The sequence below is a fragment of the Ceratotherium simum genome, chromosome 31, assembly GCF_057802395.1.
Source record: "Ceratotherium simum simum isolate JZ-2026a chromosome 31, ASM5780239v1, whole genome shotgun sequence".
Lineage (NCBI taxonomy): Eukaryota > Metazoa > Chordata > Mammalia > Perissodactyla > Rhinocerotidae > Ceratotherium > Ceratotherium simum.
In genome coordinates this window covers 6159676-6183069 of record NC_141930.1, presented here as the reverse complement: position 1 = coordinate 6183069, position 23394 = coordinate 6159676, and the positions used below count along the sequence as shown (strand labels likewise).

Here is a 23394-nt window from a genome sequence, read left to right as displayed (position 1 = left end):
AAATAACTACATATGCATTCCGCAAATGGACCATTAATTGGAAGAAGAACCAAAGTGTGAAGATATAATCCTATAGGATGGAACTTAAAATGGTGATATATTTTAAGGCTTTAGAACTTTCGATTCACTTGTGTGGAGGAAAAGGTGAATGTGAAACCTATTTGTGTTTCCTTCTACCTAAGGTATAGCAATTCCATTAAGCCATTGTTGTAAACTTTGAGAAAAAAAAAATTTTGAGAATTTTGTTCACGAGAACTCTTATCTTTTTCTTTTTTGGTTATTTAAGTAGCGTGTCCCGTCTCACTGGTGTCTCTCCTCTTGGGTTGCTGGTGCTGCAGGGTTTGCTTAAGATGTAACATACTGCCCTGAGGAGGAGCAAGGACATCTCGATACCGCTGCGTCCACTAGAACAACCTGGTAAGAACCAGGGTCTTCTGTAGATGCCCGAGGGGCAGGGCAGGGCTGGGAGGGAGCATTAAATCAGGCCACACTGCCACTAGCCTCCACTGGCCCTGGAAAAAACAGCCTGGGTAGGGCCAACAGCCACCTCTTCCCAGCCAGCCAACCCTGTCACCTGCCCACACTGCCACCCGTGGGGGCTTTCATCCCCAGGGCCCCAGAGGGTCCGCTGGTTGCCTTACTCGGTGCAACTCCCGCCCTCTACACTGAGCTGGGGCCACCACCAGTCTCGCCTGTGATGCGTTTCGGGCAAACACAACCTCTCCCTGCTTTGCAAAAACAAAAACAAAACACTGGATGCATATGTGAGTGAAAAGGGGAGCTATTCATGTTCACAGTTGGACCACAGGCATAAACCTAGTCTGTCCTGGACACACTGGGACATGTGGTTGTATTAGTCAGGTTCTCCAGGGTTCTTTATATGTATTATATATATAAAGAGATTTATTATAAGGAATTGTCTCATGAGCTTATGAAAGCTGGAAAATCCAAAATCTGTAGAGCTCATATCCCAGTTCTAGTCTGAAGGCTGGAAGCTGCTGTAGAACCAAGAAGAGCTGATGTCGTGGTTTGAAGGTCATTCGGCAAGAGAATTCTCTTACTCCGGGTGGGCCAGCCTTTTGTTGTATTTAGAAATTCAACTGATTGGATGAGGCCCACTCACATTATGGAGGGCAATCTGCTTTACTTAGTCCACCAATTTAAATTTTTTTGTTTGTTTGTTTGTGAGGGAGATCAGCCCTGAGCTAACATCCATGCTAATCCTCCTCTCCTTGCTGAGGAAGACCGGTTCTGAGCTAACATCTATTGCCAATCCTCCTCATTTTTTTTTTCCCTTCCCCAAAGCCCCAGTAGACAGTTGTAAGTCATAGTTGCACATCCTTCCGGTTGCTGTATGTGGGACGCGGCCTCAGCATGGCTGGAGAAGCGGTGCGTCGGTGCGCACCCGGGATCCGAACCCGGGCCGCCAGCAGTGGATCGCGCGCACTTAACCGCTAAGCCACCGGGCCGGGCCCTAAATTTTAATCTCATTCAAAATCACCCTCATGGATACACCCAGAATAATGTATGACCAAATATGTGGGCACCCCATGGCCCAGTCAAGTTGACACATAAAATTTGTAAGTGCAATGGTCATCCAACTTATTTGAAAGCAGCAGATGATTTAATTCCATGTTGAACCTCTGTCCACAGTGATTCATACAGTATTTTCTTTTACGTTTACTTGAATGAATTCAATCTCTTCTTGTTCTATACTTGCCCTTAGCTTGGGTCAGAACTTCCCTGGCTCTTATCCCATCACGTCTTTACCTCTTTCTTGCATGTATTAAATTCTATCGTGTCATTTTAAAACAGTGGTCCCTCTGTGAGGGACGTGTGGTGGTGGTTAGTAGATGGAGGGATAGAGGCAACAGGAGGGTTGTCAGACACCACCTTGGTTTCAACTATGATAGCTCTGTTTTTTTCTGTTTTATTTGTTTTTCTTCCCAGTAAGCTTTTATGTGAGGGCAGATTAGTTGGCTAAAATATATTTGAAAATCACCGCATATTTTCCTTAATGAGGCCGTGATTTTGCATCAGGTGATCCATGAACCTGCTGAAACTGTTTGTAATAATTCCTTTCTTCATACAGACATATTTTTCTGAGGAGAGGGCGCACAAATTTCTCATTTATTTAAAGAGATCTATAACTCACAGCAAATCATCTTTGGTCAAATGTTATGCATGACATCTTACATTTTCAAAAGGAGATATGATTTAGAATTACATTCAAGGATTTTGAAAGTATCGATATTTAGGAAGTCATCCCCTGTGTTTCTGTTGGATCACTAACAAAATGATACAGAAATGATGCAAGGATTCATCAGCACCAGAAAACAGAAGAGAAAAAAATGGTTCTTCAATCCACATTTAGTTGTAGACATTCCTGCCTTCTTGGTGTGGTGGCGTACTTGATATATGGAGAATTAGATATCTTCCTGCTCAGCAGCTTTCTCTGAAGCTTGGCTAAATAGAAAAATCAGTGAGTCAGATCAAGTTTAAACAGAAAAACTGTCAGTTTTCTATTGTTGCATAGCAAACATTCTCAACACTTAGTGGCTTAAAATAACAGCATTTATTTTTTTCTCACGATCCTTTTGGTTGACCGGGTGGTTTATTACTCCACGTAGTGTCAGCTGCTTGAAGCTGGGAGCTTGGCCAGATCACCTCGGTTCTCCATGTGGTGTCTTATCCTCCATAAGATTTTCGTGTGTCTTCTCTCCTAGGAGAATAGCCTGGAATTCCTTATAGCATGGAGACTGGGTTCCAGGAGGACAATCCCAGTGTACAAATGCTTATCAACCCTCTGCTCGCATCGTGGCTGCTGACGCGGGGCCAAAGCCAGTCTCATGTCCGAGCTCAAAATTAATATGGGAGAGAACTCCACAGGCCCCAGTACCGGGAGTGGACTCCTTGTGAACCACCAGTGTAAAGTCTAACACAGAAAAGACTTGAGAAAGTTCTTTGCACCAAACAGGCTGGTAGCTCATGGTCAGAAACTAAATCTACTTTAAATTTAAAAAATTAATTTTTAATCAATTAAATGAAAAAATTAAATAATTAAAATTAAATTAAATTTTAATTAAAAATTTTTTGTCGTTTAGAAAATGCATCCATACATATGATAATAGAAAAACTTATACCTTGAAACCTTCCTTATTAAAGTAGGAAGAAAGAAAAGGAAATAATTGTGTTCTATTAAAAATATGTTTTTTAATCCTGAAAATAAAAATTAAGGAGAACATAGGCATGAATAATAGGGCAAAAGGGAGACTTTAATAATTTGAAAAATCTTCACATGTTATAGATTAATATCAAAAATTGCTTCCTTGAAAAGTCTAACAAAATCGACAAAGCTCTCATAATTAAAAATCAAGTAAAACAGAGAAAACATACACAAAATGAAGAATGAAAATTGATCATAGGGACAAAGATTATTATGATTAATTCTAGGCTTACTAATATGTCCTTCTTTATACTATTCTGGAATCCATTACAAAATACTATAAAGAAACACAAATTTGAAGTAAAAATATTCAAAAAGATGGTGCAAAATTATCATTATTTGTAGATAATGTGATTTGCTATCCAGATAACTCAAAATTATTGAGGTTAACAAGAAATTAGATATTTATAAAATACATGTAGAAAAATAAAGAGCTATATTATTTATCATCAATGATCACGAAACGTTGTGGAGAACAGTTTTCATTCACATTAGTAGCAGAATTTCAGGAATAAGTTAATACATTGCCTGGTTCATGAAAGGCTCCCGCCAAAATATTTTCTGGACGATCAAGGACTAATAAAATGAACAAGAAGAGTGTAGAACCTATATAAATAGAGCTAATAAACTTTACTTGAGACACAATAAAAGCCTTGGTTAGGTAAATGTATATCATGTTCCAGGATGGGAAGTATGAATATTGTAAAGATGTTAATTTTATCCTATTAATTTAAAGGCTTAATTCAATTCCATTATGTACTTCCAAAGAATTTTTTGGAACTTAAAGTCATACAAAAGTTTAATGGAAGAACAAAAAAGGGGAGAAGGGTATACATTTCTTTTTTTAAAATGAAGGGTAAGGTATGATAGCACTACCAAGTAGTTGATATCAAAACTGGGCCATGGTAATCAAAACAGCATGTGATTAGCACCAAATCCCAACAATCAGATTAATGGAACTGAATAAAAATGTCAGCCACAGGCTTTAATTGTAATCAGAATTTGATATATGGCAAAGTAAAATTTCAAATCAGTAGGAAAATAACAGTTTATTTAAATAGTGAAGCTGAAAGCATTATCAAATATAAGAAAATAAGATCTCTACCTCAAATCATGATCCGTTAAAAGTAAAAACAATGGTAATTGGTACATTTGTCTACAAAAAACTCAAAATTTTTGAATGTCAACGTATTATGAATAAAAATTTAAAAAAGTAAGTTTCAGTTATGCAAAATAAGTAAGTTCTAGAGACCTACTACACAACATTATGCCTATCGTTAACAATACTGTATTGTACACTTAAAATTTTGTTAAAAGGGTAGAGCTCATGTGAAATGTTCTTACCACAATAAAAAACAACTTGATAAAGTATTAAAAAAAAAACAAAAAGTGAATATTCTCATTAAATAAAGAGGCTTTACAAAAAATAATGAAAGAATGAGTAATGAAAACACAAATAACAAAAAAGTGATTAGGACATGAGCTAACAAAGCAATACAAAATGAAAAAAGAACAGGATTTGTTTAACCTCACAATTAATTAAAAGAAAATAAAAATCGATACCTTTTTCATTTTAAAATATGAAAAATTGAGGAAAAATGATAGCCAGTGTTGGCAATAGCTCAGGTAAATGTGACTTACATGTTATAGAAGGGAATAAGTGACACATTTGTGTGGAACAATTTGGTAATATGTATCAGAATATTTTAAGTGATAATATCTTTTGATCGAGTAATTTTTTCTCCTAAAATTTACCCTAAGGAGAAGTACAATGATGTACACCTGAAATTTTTGCAATGTTATAAACCAATGTTACTGCAATAAACAAATAAGCTAAAAAAAATATATAAAAATAAAATAAAATAAAATTTACCCTAAGGAAATAATCATGGATGTGAATTAGAGCACTAATATTTAACAGCAAACATAAAATAAAATTTAAACTACTCACATTTACAACCATAGAGTATTATTGAAGGACCTCGAATCTATATGATGGGAATACTTATAGGCATTAATAATGCATGGCAGAAGAATATATACTTCATGGCAGGCAATAATATTCAGGATGATTAATATTATGTGAATATTTTATAAAATGTTATGCATAGTATAATCCTAGTAGAAAATATCCTGGGAGATATATACCAAAATATTAATAGTGCTTATTTGAGACATTATAAATAATTTTTATTTCTTTTTTGGTGTGATTTTCCAAAATTTCTTAATCATTGTTTTAGTTTTGTAACCAGAAGAAAGCTATCCAAAGTTACTGAATATTATACACAAAAGGTAATGAAACAAGACTGATCCTTCTGCTTGCATACACTTATGTGAGCACATATTTACACACACACCCCTCCCAGAGTACAGATCTCTTGGTTTTACAGCATCAGCTCTGAGAGCAGCTGTGAATTAATAAAGCTTCCAGAGCTGTAGTGTCTGTGGCACAGGCGGACTATTTGGACATTCTCAGCGTGTGTTCCCCAGTTACACGAGGCGTTGAAGACCCCTGTGACTGCGTAGTATAGAGATTTGATCTGCCGTGGCCAAATCTGCTATCTGAGGACTTTTCCTCAGGCCCAGACCTGACTGTTCTCAAATATTCAGAATACTGCTGGCCTAAAAGATATTTATTTTTTTTCAGTTTTCCTTCAGTTACTCCCTGAGGTATTCTCTGTCAGCAACTGATACAAGATTTACTATTTTGTATAAGTCAGGAAACATTGCTATGTCTGTCTAATATTTACTTATTCGTCTTCCCTCTGTGTTCCTTTGTTCTTTATTTCCTTTCTCCTTGCTTCCTTCTCTCCATTCTTTTGTTCTTTCCTTTCTTTTTCTCTCTCTCCCTCTCCCTTCTTCTTCTCTCAAGTGCCTGCCATATGCCAGGTGTAACATAGTGTTGACCAGCGCTGATCAAACCTCTTGACTTGCCTTCACTGAGCTCAGTTACTTGGGGAGATATGTGGTAATTAAAGTAGAATTTTTCCTTTAAAAGTGTTTTGTGTTTTCAAAAATTTTATGAAATCAATACTTTGCAAGGGTTAAATTGAATAATTCTCACAAGGATTTAGTGAGAAAGATGGTGAGAAGCTTAAATGTTTTGACAGAATACTTCAACAGAAGCCGGGCAACTTGCCTCACAATGTGACAACCCTGTTAATACAGAGCAAAACCTCTTGGAATGATGATGAATTTGAAAACTCTAGCCTAACAAATTTGAATTCTCTTTTCCAATTTCCTGCTATGGACTGAATGTTTGTGTTTCCCCAAAATTCATATGTTGAAAACAAATCCCCAGTGTAATGGTATTGGGAGGTGGGGCCTTTGGGAGGGGATTAGGTCATGAGAGCAGAGACCTCGTGAATGGGATTAGTTCCTTTATAAAAGAGACCCCAGAGAGCTCCCTTGCTCCTTTCCCCATGTGAGGTTACAGCAAACAAGACAGCCCTCTGGGGGGAAGCAGATTCTCACCTGACACCAAATCTTCCAGTGGACTTGATCTTGGATTCCCAGTCTCCAGGGCTGTGAGAAATAACTTTGCATTGTTTATAGGCCACCCAGTCTATGGCATTTTGTTATAGCAGCTCAAATGGACTAAGGCATATCCCCTGGAAGTGTTTTCCAGCTTACCCTGACAAGGAACAAATTTTTCCTCTCCCCATTAACTATTAACTCTGTATGGGACCATCTCCCAGCCACAATCCCCAACATCTGCAAATTGTTATGTCCTTCTCACCATGTTCTCAAATGTGGTTTTTCAGAGAACATCTGGTTTTTCTAGGGTGGTTAGAAAAGTAGACTTGAACTTTGCCCTCTTTTCCTCTGCTTCTCACCATGAATCGCTTTTACCTTCTTTTATTTCTAAAGATTCTGGATGTGAATATATCAACTTGGAAGTAGGGATGAAAAATGTGAAATAAGATTTTAATTTGTACCTGGGAATTTTCCCCCAGAGATTAAAAATAAAGACTCAAGGCCATACTACTGCTCAAAGTTCGTGTAGTCTGTACACTCGTGAGTTAAAGATAACATGATACTGGCAGACAGGATTCAGCCATAAGCATGTTCTGATTTATTAAACTTGTCTTTTTAAGTAAGATAAAGTAGTTGAGCTAATAGACAATTCGAGTCTCTTCTTTCGGAGTCTCAGGAGGAAATAATTCTGCTATGAGAGCCTTGGGAGGGAGAGAACTATAAAACAGGTTCCACTCTGATGGACGGACATTGAGAAAGGAACTATATAGTTTTGTTCATTGGCGGAGGCTAATTCACGTAGTGTTAAGTGCTTCCCTGCTCTCAGTCAAGGTGATGCCCTGAGACTCAGTGCAATTCCACTGAATCTCCTCCCGGAACTGAGTGCTGGAAGCCGAACCATGGTTTAGGAGGAACAGTGATCTTTGCTTTAGCTGTGCACCACAGCCATCCCAGCATGCCTTGGGGCCAGAAGTGGGCAAGTAGAGGAGGGGGCAGGCGCTGGTATTTCTATCTATTACTTTTCTGTCAATGCTTCCTGTAAATTAACTTTTGCTGTTAAGGGATGCTTAATTTATCTGAGTGTGCACAGGGGCAACAGAGGGATGATGTGGGATATAGAGCAACGTTAATAGCTTAAATTTTTAATGTGATTCCCTTTTTGAAGACCTCCTGAGCCTTCCTTCACTCTTGTTCACTTGAGCATCCATGAATCCAGGAAGAGATCTTAGGTTCTGAAATTCAAAAGGAGAGTTTTCGCTTCTATCCTTTGCTTTGCAAACCAGGCTGGTGGTTGATGAACTGTTTAAAGTTTATTTCTCTTTAAACATGGGAGAAATCTTGTTCGGCAGGTTAGAACACTGGGTTTTAAATAGAAGAAATTTTGATAGGTAGAAGAGGAAGAGGAAAAGGGGAAAGTTCACTTTTCCAGTCTTGAGGGATTGTGGGAAGGAGAAAGATGAAAGAGACAAAGTATCGTGTGAAGTGGTCAAAAGCAGGGGTCTCTAGGGCCGGCCCGGTGGTGTAGTGGTTAAGTTCTCGTGCTCCACTTCCGTGGCCCAGGTTCTTGGGTTCGGATCCGAGGCACAGACTCACACTTGCTCATCAAGCCATGCTGTTGCAGGGTCCCACATGCAAAAAATAGAAGAAGATAGGCACAGATGTTAGTTCAGTGACCATCTTCCTCAAGCAAAAAGAGAAAGATTGGCAACAGATATTAGCTCAGGGCCAAGCTTCCTCACCAAAAGAAAAAAAAAAAAAACCCACAGGGGTCTCAATTTCTATTCTCCAGACTTCAATCTAGAGCAGGTAGTGTGTCAGATAGATAAAAATATCACAAAGTAGGGGCCAGCCCGTGGCCTAGTGGTTAAGTTCTCGTGCTCTGCTTCGGCAGCCCGGGTTCATGGGTTCAGATCCCAGGGGCGGACCTACACCTCTCATCAGCCATGCTGTGATGACAACCCACATACAAAATAGAGGAAGATTGGCACAGATGTTAGCTCAGGGTGAATCTTCCTCAGCAAAAAAAAAAATATATATATATATATATACACGTATATATACGTATATATACGTGTATATATATATATGTATATCACATAGTAAAGAGAGGTGGGACTTCTTCAAGCCCTTCTTTGCAACTCTGGGAGGAAGGTAGATGTGCGCTTTGCAGACTGACCCACACCACATGCTGGGAGAACTTGACAGAAAGCACTGGACTAGCAGCATGGCCCTTTAGCCATGGCCATAGGATGGATCATCTGTGCCAGGAAGTGGTAGGATCAAAGTCAGGCCTTAGAACTGTCTTTAGTGCCAGCAGGAGATACGACGAGACCTTCTGTCCCTGAACCCTGAGCAGAAACATGGGTCCAACCAAAGAAGAATGGACCAGAAGTTTACCAGGGCCAACTTCTGTGCTGGAGACTAGAGGAGCCTGACAACAGGTTGGGAAGCAACCTGTATTGAAGAATCGTTAAATTGCTCCCCTCTGCCTCTAGTCTAGAGCATGTGAGCAGTACAGCTGTCTCATCTTAGGGAGAGAAGCGGCTGGAGGGATGTCTGCAAGACTGAGCGTTTTTATCTGAGAGACTGAACTTGTCCTGAGGGGCTCTTTTTTGCTATCAGACTAAACTTTAGATTAGATTGGGTATTTACTTCACAAACAACGGGGGGCACAGTAGGAAGAATAGATTAGTTGTAGACAAAATAACAAACACTATCGTATATTAAAAAGTTTGTTATATAACAAACTTTTAGTTCCTTAGGTTACAGTACGAATAAAAATTGGCAACTGCTCCTCAGATGTAAATTATTGAAATTAGCCCACAGATATCATTCTGCAAAATTGTCTAATTTCCCATTCAACTGTTTTTTTAAATTAAATTCTGATTAAGCCTCCTTTGTTCTTCCATGTTTTCCCCACACTCAATCCCCAACCCCTACCTCATGCATCTTCTCCTTCCAAGGTTTCTAGATTTGGATTATGGGAAACCAGACTTTCAAGATCACAAAGCTTGGCTTGATGAAATTCCATTCAGAGTGTCACCTGTTATGAACCTACTATGCTCATATCTTTTCTAGTTGTTAAAGCATGGGTGCAGGTGTTCACTTCCGCATTTCTGCATCTAGAGCTGGAATCCACCCTTTTCAAAAGAAAATCTTCTTTTTAAGACAAGTGGTAAGAAATGTTACTGCCTACTCCTGTCTGAAGTGATAAAGACTCTCTGGTTTTAAAATGCGTTTGTAGCAACTATAACTAACGGAGATGAGAAAGGTTTGCCGTACAGATAATCTGCATCTAGACTTTGCTTCTCCAGTTTTTTGCGTCTAGCTCTGTGTGGTGTTCTGCTTTTTCTGTCTCTCTAGATCACGTCTTGTGTCCTGAGGTGTGCATCTGCTTCACAGAATCTATGAATCCACTCAAGTTATATGCAAAGTCTGTGTGAATAGACATTTTTTTCGGTGAAGATACACATTTTTCATGAGATTTTCAAAGAGGAATGGGACTGAATAAATTTGAGAATTCTTATTCTATCTTTATATGTCAGCCTTATTTTGTCTCATCAAGTCTTCATTTTCCCCTTTCCTGTCCCTCCCCTGTTTCTCCTTCCACAATATGGGTAGGAAATAGGAACATAGAAAAATTGTGCTTTCTAATTATAACATAAAGAGGAAAGAATGAGATGTTTTATATATTATCTTAAAAAATAAATTTGTTTTGTTGTGTGTTCCTTGGTTTATTATTTAACTATAGATCATTACCTGTTTCGAAGCAAACAAATAAAAAATCAAAATAAAAACAAAAACAGCAACAAAACACCCTCTGGATTCCTTTTGATTTTGAAAGAAATATAAAAAACAAATTACCTAATATTTTGAGGAAATTGTTTTTCAAATGAAAACAACATTTTTTCTGAATATTAATCAATTATTTTAGAAACATTTAAATCATACTTAAAGCAGAATATGTGTATATCCTAAAATCTTACCACCCAGAATTAACCACAATGAACCTTTTAGAAAAAGTTCTTTAAGGTACCTTTTGTATTAATACACAGTTTAAAATAAATAGGGTCATAATATAATTTGTGTTTTGCAATCTGCTTGTTTTTCCCACTGAATAATATACCATGGTCATTTTTCCATGAAAAGATGATCTAAGGTTTTCGATGCTTATGTAGACTTCAATTTATATCCGTATACTATAATTAATTTTACCAATATCCTATTGAAATATACTTTAGTTTTTCCGAGTTATTCACTATTATAAATAATATTTTCTTGTGTGGCTTTTAGATATATCTTTATATTTTTAAAGTTCATTAGGATATAGTTCAGACATAACAAAAATATATAAAGGAAAATAAAATGGACGTACATATACTCACCACTAAGCTCAAGACTTAAGACAATACCATAGAGTTGTGTCCCCTGTATGTGTTGACATCTTTACACAGTTGTCTAATAGACTACTTCAGATAAATTCCTAGAGACTGAATTTGTGGATCAAAAGCACAGTGAAATCATTGTTTTGAATACATTTTGTTTATTTGTATTTATTTATTCAATAAATATTCAGTACTTGTTGAGTGCTGGGGACTGTGCTTAGGCCGGGACTAGAGAGATAAAAGACACAGTTCCTATATTCAAGGAGAATATACTCTTGAGTCAAATAATATGACAAGTAAAACACAGCATGAAAAGTGATGAAATAGAAATAAAAATTGGATACAAATGGAGCATAGGGAAGTTGAACCTATTGGACTGTCATAACAGGTCTGGAAGAGGAAGTGATTAGAGTATGAATTTGTTAAGAAAGGAAGGTAAGCATGGAAAACTTTTGAAGTGGAGAGCAGCATTGGCAAAGGCCAGGAACGAAAGATCAGGTCCCATTGGGAAATTGTCCCTAGTCTGGTACGGCTGGAGCATGGAGTTCCAAGAGAGAACAGAGAGGGATGAAGGCATAAAACAAGGGGAATTTGAGTGTTAGAAACAGAAAGAACATTAGTTGGCACGATGGGTAGCATGAGTTAAAAATCGGTTTTTAATAAAGTAGTAATGAACATGTTTGAAGGCAGAAAAGGAGAAGTCATAGAGGGAGAGACTGAGAATACTGGAAAACCATTACATTATCTGATGAATTTTAGTATGTTTGGTGTTCTGTTTCTGTGTCATTATGTCTTCAATTTTAAATATTTCCTTTTGAAAGTCAGTGTAATAAATATTCATTCTTCTGGCTCATATTTAGGATGCAGCTTACAAAGAGAAGTCTGTGGTTCTTCCTTCCATATCCCATCCCTCCGGCTGTATGCATAAGGAGGCAATACCAGGTGCTGTGCTTCCTCCCGACTGAACATTCTCTGTGTTAATGCTGACTGGGCAGAGATCAGAGTGTGGTGATGAGAAGATTGGGACTAGTGAAATTATTAGGTTTCTTTTCACTAAAAATAGAGCATCAGTGGTCATCCCAAAGCAGTAAATTGGCATGCAGTAGCAAGTTATTCATGATGTAGGCAATTCACTTTCAAGTTTTATCTAAAGGAATGATGCTTCTTATGGCAAGTTCTGTATAAAATTTATGGCATTTCAGGTTAACGCTATTGACCACCAGGGAAGACAGTAAAAAATTGAGAGTGTATGCCAAATAATCTTCTGTAATAGTAGACTCATGCTTTCTTCATTTGACCTCTGATTGCCTAGATGATAAGGGCTGCACTATACTGGAACAGCGTGCAACACCCTGGACCTTTGAGTCTTGGCGTCTGCTTGAAGCTTAATGACTCACATCACTCTTGGCAACCGTGCTTCCGACTTACAGCAGTAATGCTGGTTCATGTGGATAATGGAAACAGTTTTCTGCCTCTGCTAGTAAATGGTCTTAAATGAACTTTGTTCAAAGAACTTTCCTTATAGACCCATTCACACTGTTTTTGACCTTGTACAGAACTCATTCTCCACTGTAAAAATAGTCGTCACTGGTTAGAGAGAGAAAATTACATAGCTATTGAATACGACTGGCATAACCTGAACCATGAAAATTGAAGAAAAGAGATTTTCTAGAAAAAATTACTTTCTATCCTTGCTGTATAGTGTTATTGTTTCCTCTATTTTTATGCTTGAGACTAGCTTTTTGGGGATTTATATTACCCAAGTAATTAGCTTTCTAATTTCCTTTGGGAATTATTAAACTGCCTAATAGACTAAATGGTTTAGTATAATTGATATATGTTTTGACTTTTAGGTATTTAGAATTCTAATGAGGGATTTCAGTTGTTCTATTTACACTGCAAACTACTCTAATTTTGAACTTTAAGGAATACTTAAGAAATGAAATATTGCAATTGGCATAAAGCTTTACTTTTATGTTTCAAAAATTAATTCATTTATTAAATGCATGTGTGTGTGCATAAGTGTGTGTGTTTGTATTTAACAAAGGCTATGATAGTGACATACCTGAAATATTACAGAAAAAAATCATAAGTTTGGGAGAAATATTTGAATCTATGGGAAATTTCACTTTGTGAAGACCCTTACGTGAAACTAAGCATACCACGAGCTCACTAAAATGATAAAGTTAGCACTAAAGTTGCTAAAAGGATCATTTTAAAGATCTAGGAGTGTTGCTGGAATATTGTTCAGATATATTTTAGGAGACGATTCTGATTATCTTCTTTATGAGGAAAATATTTAGATTTCTATGCATTCAGACTTTCTCTTTCAAGATCTATTAAAAATTAATATCAATTGGAAATTTATTCCAATTCTTGAGTGCCTCTCATATGCAAAGTTCCATGATAGACAATCTGAGTAATATTTATTCTTTCATTTCACAAATATATATTGAGTTTTTTATATTGTGAATCACTGGTAGCTTTCAATAAGCTAAAAACTAAATCTCTTCCATTTATTAGGAAGGTCAATCTGCCTGTGGTACCTGGGATGATTGATGGGTGAATGAAATAAAACTGAAGCCAGGGAGACTGATTTAGAGGTAATTCAATAGCCAAAGAATGGACTGCAGAGGAGCTAGACCAAGGCAGTGGCAATGGGAATAAAAATAAAGGAATGAATTGAGAAATATTTTAAAAAGTTGACTGAGTGTATATAGGTGGTATAGGTAAGAGAAAGAGATAAATGAAAGAAGATTTAAGAATTTTAGTTTGTGTCATTAAATGAAAAACAGTGAAACTGCTAGAAATAATAAATCCAAAGGGGCAGATGATAAGTAGAGAAAGACCAAGGCTTTGATTCTAAAAAATATGAAGGTTATGGTAGAGACTTGCAGTTGCAGGGGTTCATTGGCATTTGGGGCTATGCAGAGGAATGGGTAGATTAATGTAGTGGCCAGGGGATCATCTAGTTGGATGGAGAAAGATATAGGGCAGGAAAATTGAAGTTTCTCTCTCAAGTTCCTGTTGTTGAGATTGATATAAATAAGTGAATTTTGAGTTAAATATCCTATATTCAAGAACTACTTTGTCATAACTACTATTACATTGTGGTAAATGTCTGGGAATTTAGTGAGGTGATCAAGGTTTAGTAGTTCATACATACATAAATGTACATATACAAATAACCACATAGATTCAATGATGAACCTTTCGTCTTAGTTTTCTATGATTTATTTTGGTACCTACTTATATCCCTGGACAAGAGTGATATAATTGCAGGTATGAGGCGAAGGTTTATCTTACCTAGGAGGCAAAGTTTATGCCCATCCCAGAGTTTAGACTGAGCACTTCCCCTTTCTGAGCTCCTCAAGCTTGCCTAATAAAAATGGATCCACAACAGAAGAAAAAACGCAGCTCCATAATGCTTCTTTTACTTTTCTTGCGAGTGAAGCAAATGGAATTGTCTAGGTAGAGACTAAGTTCTTAGAGAGATTGGGAGGACGTGGAGGGGAAGAGATAGGGAAATGAGTATTTTTACATTAATTTCTCCATAGTGGGAGGGGAACATACCCAAGAATAGAGAGGTGAGACCTCAGCGCTCCGAGTAGTTTTCTACAGACCTGGGAGCTGCAGCTATGAAATACCTGGAGTCAGAAGGAGATCTGCATCATTCATATCTCTTCATTGAATTCTCAGCTCAGTGCCATCTCAACTCTGTTCGCGTTGGTCACCATCTCATCCAGACTCAGCATATAGAGCCCCATCCTCATTTTGGTAGTGATCATCCTGCATTCATCATATCCCATGGGTCTTTAGCCAATGCAAAGACTAAACTGCCCTAATCTCCCTAATCTTTAACCAGATGTAATGGTAATGATAAATTTCAGGTCAACAGCCAGGAAAGAAAATGGAAAAACGAGCAAGGAAATGGACTGCCACCGAGAACTTTCAGAAAGGAACTTAGCCTTATCAACACCTTGATTTCAGCCTTGTGAGATTCTAAGCTGAGTCGACTGGACTTCTGATCTATGGAAACTGTGAAATAAAAACTTGCGTTGTTGAAAGTGGCTACATTTGTGGTAATTTGTTATGACAGTAACAGAAAATTAATATAGATAGTTTCTAGTTTGGGACAATTATGAAAAAAACTGTTATAAAACTTAAATATAGATTTTTTTAAACACAAATTTTCATTTATTTTGGGTAAATATCTAGGGGTGTCACAATCAATTCTTGTTATTTGTGGTAGTTATGTTCTATAAAGTCACCTTGAACACTGAGTTAGCGAGTAATGAGACATTGTTCCTAGGAGAAATGCAGGGTTAAGTTTCTGTGAGCCTCTAGCCGCAATGTTTTTGTCAACTGATCAATACGTAACTTTGTTTTACGTGTGTTTTCTGTTTAATGACACCTTATTTAATACACATTGTTGCTTCATTAACACTGAACTCATGGCTAACAGCACTGTAACCTGTGGCTGAACAAAACTCATCTAACACATTTTTTTCCATAAGGCACTTTACAGCCTTCTTGAGTTTAAAAACACTAGACAGCACTTCAGCACTACACACCTGGGGGCCATTTTAAACAGCAAAGTCACCAACAAAAAGAACAAAAATGCAAAAAAAAAAAACATAGAAAACTAAATAAACTGAGAAAAGGACACATTTACAACATGAGAGTTAAAACAAGAAGCCAGAGCATTGCCTTGTTCAATCTCACCTGGGAATGTGCATGTTGAGTGACTCAAATTTTTTACTGCTCTGTACACGCCAAGGAATGACCACAAAAGCCTCATAAGTATCGATTTGGGAGTTACAAATGAATTTCAGCAAGTGGGCAAATTCACAAATGTGGAATCTGTGAATAAGGAGAATTGATTGTATTATTGTACCATACGGTGAGTGTATGTTTAACTTTATAAGAAAATGCCAAACTGTTTTCCAGAGTCACTGTACCATTTTGCATTCTCACCAGCAATGAGTGAGAGTTCCAGCTGCCCACTCCCTCACAGTAATTAGTATTGTCAGCTTTTCTGATTTTAGCTATTCTAATAGATATGTAGTGGAATCTCATTGTGGTTATAATTAACATTTCCTTAATGGCTAATTACACTGAACATCTTTTCGTCTACTTATATTTCATCCTTATATCTTCTTTGGTGAAGATATTTCTGTTCAAATATTTTGCTCATTTATTAAAAATTGTGTTGTTTGATTTCTTATGGCTGTGTTTCAAGAGTTCTTTCTATAGTATTCTGGATGTAAATCCTTTGTCAGATATGTGATTTGCAAATGTTTCCTCCTAGGGTATGGCTTGTCTCTTCATTCTCTTAAGAATATCTTTGGCATAGCAAATATTTTAAATTTTGACAAAGTCTAATTTATTAATTTTTTCTTTTATGAGTCATACTTTTAGTGTTTGATCTAAAATCTTTTTGTATAACATAAAGTAATACAGATTTTCTCTTACGTTTTTTTCTAGAAATTTTATAGTTTTATATTTTACATTTAGGTCCATGATGCATTTTGAATTAGTTTTTGTACAAGGTGTGAGATATAAATTGAAGTACAGATAAATAAATAAAATGTCCAATTGTTTCAGAATCATTTGTTGAAAGACTATCATTTCTTCATTGAATTGCTCTTGCATCTTTGTAAAATATAAATTAACCATATAGGTGTGGATCTACTTATGGACTTGATTCTGTTCCATTGATCTATGTGTCATTCTTTTCTCTAATACCACACTGATTAGTGTAGCTTTATATTAAGCCTTGAGATTAGGTATCGTGAGTCCTCCAACTTTGTTCTTTTTTTCAAAATTGTTTTGGAAATTCTAATTACTTTGTCTTTCCATATAAATTTTAGAGTTAGCTTGCTGACAAAAAAACAAAAAATCCTGCTGGGATTTTGACTGAGATTGTATTGAATCTGTCTATCTATTTGAGGTGAATTTTCATCTTTATTGTATAAAGTCTCTTAATCCATGAACACATTATTTCTCTTATTTAGGTTCCCTTTGATTTTTTTGATCAATATTTTGTGTTTTCAGCATACAAGTGCTGCACATATTTTGTTAAATTTATAACTATGTATTTCATTTAGTTGCTTTTTAAATTTCAATTTCCAATTGTTTATTGCTAGTGTATTAAAAAATTGAACTTTGTATATTGACTCTATAATTTTGACTTTGTAAACTCACTGACGGTTTCAAGAGTCCCCTCTCTCTTTTTTTTTTTTTTTTGTAGATTCTATAAGGATTTTCTAAGTAGATAATCAGGTAGTTTATGAATAGTGATAGTTTTATTTCTTCCCTTCTATTGTGTATGCCTATTTCTTTTCCTTGTCTTAGTGGTGTGATGTTGAATAGGAGTAGGTGAACATCTTTGCCTTCCCCAAGTTTGGGGGGAAACATTCAGTCTTTTACCATTATATATGATGTTTGCTGTAAATTTTTTTAAATGCTACTTAGGTTAATGGAAGTTCCTGTACATTTCTAGTTTGCTGAGAGGGTTTTGTTTGTTTGTTTTTACTATGAATGGATGTGGAATTTTATAAAATGCTTTTTCTGCATTATTTGAAAAGATTTTATGGTTTTTATTCTCTAGTGTGTTTATGTGATGAACTATATTGAGTGATTATATGTTGAATCAGCCTTGCATTTCCAAGATACACCCATACACCCACTCGATTATGACATATTATCCTTTTTATATACATTGCTGTATTTAATTTGTTATAGTTTGTTAATAATTTTTGTGTCTATGTTCAAGAGGGATAGTAGTCTGTAGTTTTCTTTTCTTGTGATATCTTTGTCTGCTTTTGGTATTGACGTTATGCTGGCCCCACAAAAGTATAAGAGGAAAGTGTTCTATCCTCTTATATTTTTGGAAAGATATTATGTGTAATTGATATTGTTTCTTCCTTAAATGTTTTGAAGAATTCACCATTGAAATAATCTGAGTCTGGATTTTCCCTTGTTAAAATGTCAGAATAATGTTTAAAACATGTAATTGAGCGCATATTATGTATCTGAAATATTGGTCACTTTCTCACGTATATTCTCAATTTCTATAATACATTTATTACCTCTACAGTGAGTTTTGGCTTAAGTTAGCACAAGGTATCGATGGAAAGAAAAATCAATAAGTAGGTTTGATGCAAAGTAGACACTACTTTGTTAGTATTCTTGATTTTTCACTGAAGATGCTGAAATCTTCCAGTCAAAGAGCTAGACCTAAAGATGAGGCAACTTGTAACCTTAGATTTAGTCATGAGACTCATTTGAGCCCAAGTTTTCTTACCTAAAAAATAGATATAATGCATCATAAAATGTGTTACATCAGATAAAGTATTCTGAATTTATGCCTAATTTATAAATGACCTAATTGGTTGGGTTTTAATGGAATATAAACATTCATTTTTCATCAAGTTAAAAAGTATCAAGGGTTTAAGTTATTTAACTGTGAAAGAAGAAACTAGTTAGTTGTTCATCAAAATATGCATTCCCTTTGCTCTCTGGGTACATAGGAAGGCTATTTCTCAGCCTCCCTTGGAGGTATTTGTGGCTATGTGACTGAATTCTAGCCAGTACAATGCGAGAGGAGAATTGCATGCCTCTTCTAGTCCTGGTTCCTAAAGGCCTCTTCCATGCAGTCCTCCTTGTTTTGTTCCTCTTCAGGCTGGCTGGGTTGGAGACAATCAATGGTGACCTTGAAGACTGCTGAGCTGCTGAGAACATGAGTCCCTGAATTATTGCGTGGATGAGAGTTTCCCCGCCAACACATTCCCCTGTCCGGTAATGTGGTGTGAAAAACACAATAATCTAATGCGTTTAGATCATTTGGGGATACACTTGTTAACAACAGCTAGTGTTACCCTGACTTGTACAATTAGAGAGGGTGAGGGTTCTCTCCTAATATTACTATAATTTTCTTTTTTTAAAATTATTTTATTGAGGTTACACTGGTTTATAACATTGTATAAATTTCAGATGTATGTTATTATATTTCAACTGCTGTATAGACTGCATTGTGTTCACCACCAAATGTCTAGTTTCCATCCATCACTATACATATGTGCCCCTTTACCCCTTTTGCCCTCCCCCCATCCACTTCCCCTCTGGTAACCACCCATCTACTCTCCTTATCTATGTGTGTGTGTGTTTGATCGTTTTTTATCTTCCACATATGAGTGAAATCATATGGTATTTGGCTTTCTCCATCTGAATTATTTTGCTTAGCAAAATACCCTCAAGGTCCATCCATGTTGTCACAAATGTCACAATTTCATCTTTTTTATGGCTGAGTAGTATTCCACTGCATATATATAAAACATCTTCTTTATCCATTCATCTGTTGATGAGCACTTGGGTTGCTTCCAAGTTTTGGCTATTTATAATTTTCTTACTAGGAAAAATAAATGTTCAAATTTGAGCAATCTCAAATGGAACAGAAGTATCCTATTTCAGAGAAGACACAATTTATCATCCCTCAAAACCTATAAATCAAAAATAAAAAAGAAAAATAATTTTTAAGAGTTTGTTAATCAGTGAACTATTTCAGGGGAGGATGTTTGTGATTGTGTTTGTTTGTTTAAGGATAGGCATAGTAATCCAAGTAATGCTGCAGAGGAGAGCATTCCACACAGCCATGATATTTAGTTTATGTAGCTAGAAACTTTACTCACACCTATAACTATGTGAGACAGTGGGTGAGCAATGTAGATTTTAGGAATTGCTAAATGACTCTGGAGAAGCTAAAGGATTTATATGTACTTGAGAGCAATATGAACTATCGGATATTTATATGGCTCACTAACAATTTCCATGTTTCTACTTTCACGCTGAGAAATATTTGCACACATTTAAACAGGATGCCACAGTACTTTAGGAATAACAAACCAACAATTAAAATGCAGAGAGACAATAGATGCATGCTCTTTCGGTATGATGGAAGATTGTTTAGATTTCAAGGTTTATTTTGCCCTGCCAACAGTGTTATTAATCATCCTTCCTCATTTCCTTTCACTGCTGGGGTTTGACAAGGATTTTCTTTCACCTTGAAAAACTGCACATGGTGGAGAGTTTCTTGGCCTTATTCCTGCAGTCTTAATACCTTATACCCTACTGAGGAAGGGTAAATTGCCTTTTATTCCATATTCCACTATATTTCTGAAAAATGGTTTTCAAATCACAGATTTGATTCCTCTCTTGGTATTGAAAGATCATAAACAAATATGTTTTTATGTTATTTTTCTTTAGTAAGCTTTATGATTTTATCCTCGGCAACTGGACTAATTCAGTAAGCAGCAGACCATAAGGCAGTGAGTGGATACACTATTAATTTTTATTGCTAAAGTTTCCTTTATGTACTATTTGATCTGAAGATGTTATTCACATTTTTATGGTGATACTGGCAGACTTGAGAAAATCTAGCTGTATAATTCTTATTCATAAAGCCTGGGTATTTTTAACTCAGCAGCCCAGGGAATGGCAACAATTCAAATCTCCTCAACCAGTTCATTAAGTGAAACGTCTTGTGTGGGAGAGGGAAAGTAAAGCGGGTGGGTAGTAGTTTTGTCGCTCATTCAGTAGAGCACAATTGGGGCGGGTTAGCTACAGTAGTAACATCAGTTCACTACAAGAGCTCGGTGGATGATTTATTCTTTCCTTTGTTCACCTTCAAAATGAGAAGTATAGGCCTGAATCACCTCAAGAATAGCTTCTTAACATTGCTTTGATTCTGTTGCTGCACAAAATTGGAGCTGAAGCTGTTGACCATTAAAACAGAATGGTCAAATTTAAAAAAGAACCACAAAAGGAAAACAAAGATGTGTCCCATTTCCAAATGGGCATTCTACAGGCCCTTGTCTCCAAGACTGTTTTGCTGCTGACTTTGAAGTTGTACGAATTGTTAAGTACAGCAGAATCTCCCTTCCCAGGCCCACACTGATTCATCCAATGCTTTCAATCCATATTCCCTCACCTTCGAAAATAATGTGTGTCCTGTAGAGACATGGAGGAAGTGCTGGATATGATAGAAAACACTGGGGTGGTAATGGTAATACCAGCCTTCAAAGGACTATATTACATCAACTTGACCAATATTTATTGAGGACTTATTGTAAAACTTCATGGAAATACAAACAAATATAGTCCATGCCCACTAGGAGCTTGATCAGAGAAATAAGATCCAGTCATAAAAGATACATAAAATATAATTGATAATCATGCAAAAGCTGTTTTAAATCTGTGCAGTGCTATATCCTAAGTGACTGGTGTGGGCATTTAAAGGGAAGTAGCTCATTCTATGCTGTTATGATCTGAGAAGTTTTACAAGCATTTGGTTTACTCTTCGAAGGTTGTTTCATGTTAAGCAATATTAGAACACAAAAGATTTTTATCTTTACATCCATGAGGCAGACAATAAATACCAAAGGCACGCAAAGAGGAAGACATGATTCAAGGCTGGAATGCGCTGAAAATTCTTTATGGAGGATGTAAGATATGAGTTGGGTATCTCCTAAAATCTACGGCAAACATAGTAGTTAACAGTGAAGGGTTAGAAATTTTCCTTTCAAATGAGGACTGAAGAAAGACCATTGATGATTGTTTCTATTTAACATTAGGTTAGTGATCCTAGTAAACATAGTAAGATAACAAAAAGCAATGAAAGAATGAGAATTTCAAAGCAGTATACAAAACAGCCAAGTTGCTGGGCACAAATCTATAGCAGATGCTTTCTGAAAAAGCTTTAATGAGATATAATTCACATACTATGTAATTCACCCTTTAAAGTGTACAATTGAATTTTTATATTAATTTTAGTATACTCACAGTTGTACAGCTATCATCATAATGTAATTTTAGAACATTTTCATCAATCAAAAAAGAAACCCTGTACTGTTAATAAAAAAGAAACCCCATACCCTCGTCCCACACAAAATTTGTCTATTCTGGACGTTTCATGTGAATGGAATCTTACAACATGTGGTCTATTGTGACTGACTTCTTTCATTAAGGATGATGTTTTGGAGCTTCATCCATGTTGTAGTATAGATCAACACTTAATTACGTTTTATTCTTTATTGCCAAATAATATTCCACTATATAGATAAGTCAAATATTATTATCTATTAATAAATAGATAAATCCATTCATCATTTAATAGACATTTGGGTTGTTTCCACATTGTGGCTATTATAAATTATGCTGCTGTAAACATTCACATACAAGTTTTTGTGTGGATGTATGTTCTATTTCTCTTGGCTAGGAGGAATTGCTGGGTCATATGACAACTCTATGTTTAACCATTGGAGGAACTGACAGACTGTTTTCTCTACCCACCGGCAGTATATGAGGTTTTCAATTTCTTTACATCCTCACCAAACACTTGTTTTTATCTGTCTTTTTGATTATTGCCAATCTACTAGGTATGAAGTGTGTCTCGTGGTTTTGATTTGTGTATCTCTGATGGCTAATGGTGATGGCACATATTTTCATGTGGTTGTTAGCTATTTGTATATTATTTATGAGAAATGTCTATTCAAATCCTTTGCCTATTTTTAATTGGGTTATTTATCTTTTTATTGTTGACTTGTGAGAGCTCTTTGTATGTTCTGAATGCAAGTCCCTTATCAGATATATGATTTGCAAATATTGTCTTATCCTGTGGGTTGTATTTTCACTTTCTTAATTGTGTTCCTTGAACAAAAGTTTTTAATTTTGGTAAAGTCCTATTTATCTACTTTTTCTTTCGTTGCTTGTGTTTTTGTGTCATATCTAAGAAGCCATTACCTAATCCAAAGTCATGAAGATTTATTCCTATATTTTCTTCTAAAAGTTTTAGCATTTTAGCTCTCACATTTAGCTCTCTGATCCATTTTGAGTTAACTTTTGTGTATGATGTGAGAAAGGTGTCCAAATTCATTTTTTTGTGTGTGGATATCTAGTTGTCTCAGCATCATTTGTTAAAAAGATGATTCTTTCCCCATTGATTTGTCTTGGTACTCGAAATCATCTGGCCATAAATGCGAGGGTTTATTTCTGGACCTAAAATCTTTTCCATTGAGCTATATGTCTACTTATGGCAATACCACAGTGTCTTAACAACTGTAGTTTTGTAGGAAATTGTGAAATCCTCTAGTGTGAGTCCTCTAACTCTGTTATTTTTTCTAAGTTTTTTGGCTACTCTGGGTCCCTTGTGTTTCCATATGAACTTTAAGATCAACTTGTCAATTTCTGCAAAAACCACTAGCTGGCATTTTGATGGTAATTGTGTTGAATCTGAAAATCAATTTA

At 36.0% G+C, this 23394-nt stretch overlaps 1 long non-coding RNA gene across 15 annotated transcripts in view; it reads left to right on the top strand.

Moving 5' to 3' along the window:
* LOC147913009 (uncharacterized) overlaps positions 1-21657 on the top strand; it is a 94551-nt gene extending 72894 nt beyond the window's left edge. For 3 of the 15 annotated variants that reach the window (XR_015549216.1, XR_015549217.1, XR_015549223.1), the window contains exons 4-9: positions 339-417; positions 2727-2991; positions 9782-9878; positions 10067-10162; positions 11949-12030; positions 12401-12999. This is a non-coding gene — a long non-coding RNA (uncharacterized LOC147913009). Of the gene's footprint in view, positions 1-338; positions 418-2726; positions 2992-9781; positions 9879-10066; positions 10163-11948; positions 12031-12400; positions 13000-14978; positions 16316-18774 lie in introns of those variants that run through there. The other 12 variants (XR_015549221.1, XR_015549214.1, XR_015549224.1 and 9 more) reach the window with 10 other exon arrangements.
* The last annotated feature ends 1737 nt before the right edge of the window (positions 21658-23394 follow it).